Source organism: Myodes glareolus, chromosome 6, assembly GCF_982192425.1.
Source record: "Myodes glareolus chromosome 6, mMyoGla1.1, whole genome shotgun sequence".
Classification (NCBI taxonomy): Eukaryota; Metazoa; Chordata; class Mammalia; order Rodentia; family Cricetidae; genus Myodes; species Myodes glareolus.
The window spans coordinates 99,715,403-99,722,419 of record NC_142031.1 but is presented as its reverse complement, the minus strand read 5'-3'; positions in this window follow the sequence as shown (position 1 = coordinate 99,722,419).

The window sequence follows — 7,017 nt, the reverse complement described above, 5'->3', positions numbered from 1 at the left end:
TGTCTAGCAAGCAAGAAGGACCAGGGAAGACGAGGAGCCAGGACCCACAAGCTCACTGGGGCTCACAGAGGACCAGCTAGGACTCTGTACCTTGGATCTCACTCAGGATCCCTTCAGCTCCCCGGACCTGACGATCTACATAGAATTCAGAAATGGGCTAGTGAGACTGCTCAGGGGGCAAAGATGCTTGTAGCACAAGCCTGGTGACCCGAGTTTGATTTCTGGAACCCATATGACATAGAGAGAACTGATTTCGAAAAGTTGTCCTCAATCCCCATACATACCCCGTGACAAGCAGGAGGGTGTCCACACATATAATAATAATTAAAAAAAAAACAGACAGGAAGCACAAGCCTCGATCCACATTTGCACAGAGAAGATGAGGACACTCAAAGGTACCATTGTGGAGGAAAAAACTCTTAAGGGGTGATAGCCAGAGAGACCAACCTACATTTCAGTTGGGCTTTATCCTTCCTATTCCTTAAAGTTTCTGGAACAGACAGCTTCCTGAAGGGCATTTCCTTATCTAGGTGACTGACAGACCCATTTGGATTAACTCTGAAGGACGATTAGTATTTCTTTCCTCTTTACCAGAAAACCTTGAGCTAGATAGTAATCGCTTGATCTTTCGGAAGGTTCAGAACGTCACGTCTCCACCCGGGCCTGTTCCTTTAACCTGTGATCAAACGCCTCCCGTTTTGGTTCCTGACTTTACAAGCTGCTGGTTATGGGGGAAGGGTGCATCCCTGATGACCTTTAGGCTGAAGCCTGGCTCACAGAAACATATATTAATAAAGAATGTGAGCTGGGTAGTATGGCAGGCAACATCTGTACCCCAGCACTTAGGAGGCTGAGGCAGGAGGATTACTGTGTGATCAAGGCTAGCCTGGACTACATATAGATCAAGACCCTATTTCAGCAAATGTTTTTATCATCATTATCATAATAAACAATAATAATAATTTTAAAATAATGAGAGAATCTGTGTGTAATGGTAGCTGATAAAACCTTTGAGTCCCATATACTGCCAGCAGTTTTCTTTTTTTTTTAAAGATTTATTTATTATGTAAACACTGTTCTGCCTACATGTATGACTCCAGCCCAGAAGAGGACATCAGATCTCATTACAGATGGTCGCGAGCCACCATGTGGTTGCTGGGAATTGAACTCAGGACCTCTGGAAGAGCAGCCAGTGCTCTTAACCTCTGAGCCATCTCTCCAGTCCTAGTTCTTTTTCTTTTAATTAAGAAAAAGTCACCTGGCAGCAGAGACACCTGTCTTTAATCCCAGCACTCAGGAGGCAGAGGCAGGCAGACCTCTGAGTCTGAGGCCAGCCTGATCTACAGAGTGAGTTCCAGGACAGTCAGGGTTACATGAATCTGGAGAGATGGCTCAGTGGTTAAGAGCGTTAAGCACGCTGGCTGCTCTTCCAGAAGACCTTGGGGTTGATTCTCAGCACCCACATGGTAACTCACACTTGTCTATAACTCCAGCTCCAGGAGATCTGGCACCCTCTTCTGGCCTCTACGGCTACCAGACACACACATGTGTGTAAAATACTCATACACATAAAAATAATTTAAAGAAGAAAATGTCTTTTAAAGATTCACCTGTTTCTTTAACTTACATGTATGTGCATGCCTGTGTGAGTTTAGGTCCCAAACTCAAGACTTGCAAGAGCACTTAACACTCTTAACTACTGAGCCATCTCTCCAGTCCATAAAGGTCTTTAAAAATGTTTTTTTTTACATTTGTTTGTTTATTTATTGTGTGTGTGTGTGCGTGTGTGTGTGTGTGTGTGTGTGTGTTGCACATCCTCACACTCAGATGTCTCAGGCCTGCATGTGGAGGTCAGAGGACAACTAGAAGGGGTCTGTTTTCTTCCACCAAGTAAGTACCAGGAGTGGATCAGTGTCAGGACGGCAGGGAGGACTCTGGGAGTTGAGTACTTTTCCTTCGTGGATTTGAATTTAAGGAGCGCCTATTGGGTGGAGCCTGGCTGGAAGGAGAGAGACAGCCTCCCCCAGATTTCCAGCTGCCCTGAGTAGTTGCCTCACAGGCTGTTACTTAACCCTCCTCACCACTTCCTGGGGTGGGGAAGGGAAGGGTAGTTGTACAGCCGCTGACGCAACAGGTCGACCTGAGCTGGTTTTGTTCTCCGAGGACAAAGACAAGGTCAGCAAGGGCTGGGCGACTCTGGGCTGCGACTGCAAGGCGTCCAAGGTTCCAGCTTCCCCCTCTTTCCTTAACAATCTGTCTTTATTACTGCAAGGGGGCTCACCCTCTGAGATCCTCCAAGCTGCTAGATGATACTTCGTCAGGATTCACCTGCATTCTTCCATTGTCTACATCGTCACGCGGCCTCCGAGAGCCGCCATGTCTGCTGGGACTCCCACAGCAGGGTGTTCAGAACGGGGCAGGCCGATTCGAGCTATTCCAGTAGGAAATGGATCCAGCCCGAGGGATCAGAGTGCGTCAGATCCAGAAATTTCCACTGTAGAGCCGAAGGGCTCAACACACACACACACACACACACACACACACACACACACACACACACACACACACACACACACACACCAGGGACGCCGGTTCCATATAAGGTCCCATCTTGTTGGTAGAGCTCTGTGTTACTTTCTCTTCTCCCAAGAACCTAAATAGCCAGAGCGCAGTAACTCTTTCAAATGTTTATATTTAAAAAAAAACAAAAACTGACCTGGCTGGATGGCTCAGTTGGAAAAGGCACTTGCCACGAGGGCCTGGTGACCTAAATTCAATCTCGGAACCCACCCAGGTAAAGGTAGGAGGAGAGAACCCACACTCCATAAAGTTGTCTTCTCACTTCCATGGATAATAAAAGAAATTTCACGATCTGATGTGGTGTGCACAGTAAGTCTCGGTGACCAGTAATTCCCAGAACCCACCTGTATCTTCCCCAGGCCCTGATAGGGTTAGAAATGTCTGCCACCATGCCTGGATTTTTTTTTTTTTTATGACTAATGGACATTCAGACTTAGCTCCTTGAGCAGCAAACACTTTACCCCCTGGATCATCTCACCAGCCCCGAGAACATGTATCTTCAATGTGACATATAGCATTCTGTTCTGTTCTGACTGAAAATTCATTTGCAAATCTTTTCCTCAAATCAGTTCATTCTGAGATGATTAATTTGGTTAATAATTGATTGACTCATTTTCTCCTTGGTGTTGGGTAACTAAATTTAGAAAGAAGCCTTGAGCAAGGTAGCTCGTCATTTAAGAGCACGTTCTATGATTATCCATTTGTTCACGTATAGTAGTGTGTAATCAGATTTAATCATCTGGACAGCCTGAAATAGAACAGTTATGGCGTTAGTGCAGCGGAGCAGGGGTTGGGGGCCTTCGTCTTGCCTCAGCCATCAACCTGATTTATAGATGTTTTATCTCATTAACCTTTAAGTCTAGAGCTAATTAGTGACTCTGGGGCCTGGAGACTACACTGAAGCAATCGTGTAGTTCACTATACACCAAACTAAATTGGCCTGGTTACCCCACTTCATAGCGGCATCTTTGGAAGGGCTTTGCCTCCATCTGGAGAAGACCCCACTTCTCCCGCTTAGCAAAGGCCTTGTCTGCTCTGTTTCAGATGGCCAGCTGGAGGAGGACCCTGGTTTCCCCTCCTAGCTGTGTCCCAGTTTGCATTTAAGCCATCTGAATCTCTCAGAGGTGCTTCCTCGGGAGAGATGGTGTCTTAGTCAGGGTTATTACTGCTGAGATGAAACATCATGACCAAAGCAACTTAGGGAGAAAGGGTTTGTTTGGCTCACACTTCCACATCACAGTTCATCATCAAAGGAAGTCAGGACAGGAACTCAAACAGAGCAGGAACATGGAGGCAGGAGCTGATGCAGAGGCCATGGAGGGGAGCTGCTTGCTGGCTTACTCCTCATGGCTTGATCAACCTGCTTGCTTTCTTCCTTTCTCTCTCTCTCTCTCTCTCTCTCTCTCTCTCTCTCTCTCTCTTTCTTTCTCTAACCCGCTTTCTTATAGAGCCCAGGACTATCAGCACAAGGATAGAATCACCCACAATGGACTAGACCCTCCCCCATCAATCATTAATTAAGAAAATGCCCTATAGCCTGATCTTTTTGTTGTTGTTTTTTTGTTTTTCAAGACAGGGTTTCTTTTGCGGGGGGCAGGGTTCAAGATAGGATTTTTCTGTGTAACAGCCCTAGTTGTCCTGGAACTAGGTCTGTAGACCAGGCTGGCCTCGAACTCACAGAGATCCGCCTGCCTCTGCCTCCCGAGTGCTGGGATCCAGAGCTAGAGCAGGAGCTGGGGCGAAAGGCACCACTGGCTTCCCTTGCCCTGTTCTTGCTTCTGAGGCTCAGTGCTTACAAAACTGACCCAAGGCAGAAGCAGTTGCAGATTTTCTCCTCCCTGCAGCTCCCACGAGCCCCAACCTGGGCTCCCCACTTTGGTGACTTGGTTAAAAGGATGATCAGGGTGAAATGATGATGGACTCTAACAGGAAATTTTCATTTACCGAAGACGCTGGAAGCTCTTCTCTGTGCTGAGATGGACTGGAAGCAGCTGCGGAGTGGGACTTTTGGTTGGAAAAAGATGGCTACCTCTCCAAAACACTTCATCGCTTTGAAGGCATTTGGAGTTAAAATGTATTATTATTACATCTGCACAATGTATGTGTGTGCATGTGCGTGACTCATGTGCCATGGCGCCTGTGTAGAGGTGAGAAGACAGTACTGTCACGCCATTTTCCTCCTACCTTTACGTGGACTCCAGAGATTGAATTTAGACCCCCCCCCAGGACTGGGTGGTTAGTGTGTGTATCCAATGAACCACCTTCCCGCCCTTGTTTTATTATTGTTGTTGTTATTGTTAGAGATAGGGTCTCTTGGAGCCAAAGCTGGTCTTGAACTTGCTAATCAGCCAAGGATTGTCTTGAGCACCTAGGCTTCTGGCCTCCACTTCCCAAACCGGCATATATCACCAAGGATGCCTAGCTTATTCCTGGACGTGAAGGAAGCCTTCATATGGGAGGAAAAGAGGGTTTATTCATGTTACATTTCAAATAATTTTTCAAGACAGGCAAGTAATTTGGATAGAAAAACCTAAGTCAATGAATGACCTCCGGTGTGGTTTTCTTGACCCTCCCTGCTATTGGAACAGGGCAGGATGGTTGTGCAGTATCTTTAGGGGTAGGGCTTCACCCTTCCTGGATGTTCCCAGAGTTCTTAGGGTCAGAGCCTGGGCCCTGGCAACCATAGCAAGCTAGGCTCAGTCACCTTTCCCCCACAGGGAATCAGGCAAGTTATAGAGAAAAGCAGAAAAAAGGATTTATTCAGTGAGGCCACATTAGGAAGAGCGACATAGAGGTCCAGCGTGCTCTCCACGAGTCCCTTAGGGGTCTAACATGAAGTTAAGGTGTAAGTGTTCTATTTAAGAGGCCTACAGGTGAAGCAATCTTTGACAAGACGTGGCCCCTCTCCCCACCATTGTCTCAGCCCCAGTCTCTCCAGCAACGTGGTCCGACAAGTTGGGAGATCTCTCTCCTGGAGAGAAATCCCCCTTTGGCTGGCACAAGCTTTCAACCTTTTCCTTCTTTCAGACTAAGGCTCCTGGGGAAATTCCTATTTCTTGGGGTCCATTGTTTCAATAGTTTAGTGGCCATGGGGAGGGGCACAGATGGCTCTTTACTGTGCCTTCACCCCCGTCAGGATGATTTCAAGGTTTCTCTTGTGCTAATTCCACATGAAGAACTAACTCCAGGGCTGGCAAGAGGAGACACCAAGCTGTAATCCCCTTTCTTGATTTAGTTTGAAGATGGGTTGAACTGTCACATGCAAGAGGATTTTTCTGTGGGTTCTCCAAGTGCCAAAGTGCTGTTCTAATGTCTTTTGACTCACATCCAGCCAAGTGACTCAGTTCTGGCCTCACAGACCCTCCGCAGGCTCTCCCTCCCTCAGGGGTGCAGGTGTGTCCCCATGTGGGGCGGAGGCCAGGAAACTAACCACAATCTCCTGGCTAGGAGAACAGACTCCTGCCTTGCAGGCAAAACAGGGCAAAAAAGCAGGCAGGCAGAATCCCAAACCGCAGGAGCTCAGGTTAGGTCATTCTTGTGAACATGACAACTGGTTGTCTCTCTAGGTCAACAAAACGAAACACAGATGCATTTGAAAGTGGCTTTCAGAGGCTCAGAATTTGCAGGAGTGTGTCAGCCTGCCCCCGAATGCTCTTCCAAAACAAGAAGTTAATTGGCCCTTCTTTCTCAATAAGCGCCGCCGGGGGGGGGGGGGGGGGGGGCGGGGGACAGTGTCCGTCACAGGGGTCTATAGCAGAGAAGTTGAACACCAGGCAATTAAGTCACGTGATCAGTGTGGGACTCATTCTCTATTTCTGTGAAGATGGACAGGAGCCATCTTCAAATTCCGTGGAGAAGCTGCAGGGACATTGTCAGGGTAGTGTCTCTGCTTTCTGAACCACTTATAAATAAAGTCAGGGGTTAGGACAGCGAGGAATAAGTAATGGAAACTTATTCCCTTTCAAATGGTCAGTTTGTGTGTGTGCCAGCATGTTGTATGTGAATGTGTACGTTTGTGCATAAGGGCAGAGGTAGATGTTAATGGTCTCCTTAAATTGCCCTCTATCTATTCTTATTACATTTATTGATTGATTTATTGTGTGCATACGAGAGAGTATATGTGTGGATGCACACATGCCACACTGTGTGTCCTGGGGATAGAACTCAGGTCATCAGATTTGGAGAAAAGCACTTTTACCTGCTGAACCACCTTGCCAGTCCCTGAATGCTTCATCTTATCTTAAACATGGAACTCAGCTCGGTGCAGAGGTATACAAGTCCTTGGGAATGTTACTTCTGTCCACTATGGAAACAAACGAGTAAAAAGACTTTCAAAAGTATCCTCTCTGGGCAGTGGTGGTGCACACCTTTAATCCCAGCACTTGGGAAACAGAGGCAGGTGGATCTCTGTGAGTTTGAGGCCAGCCTGGTCTACAG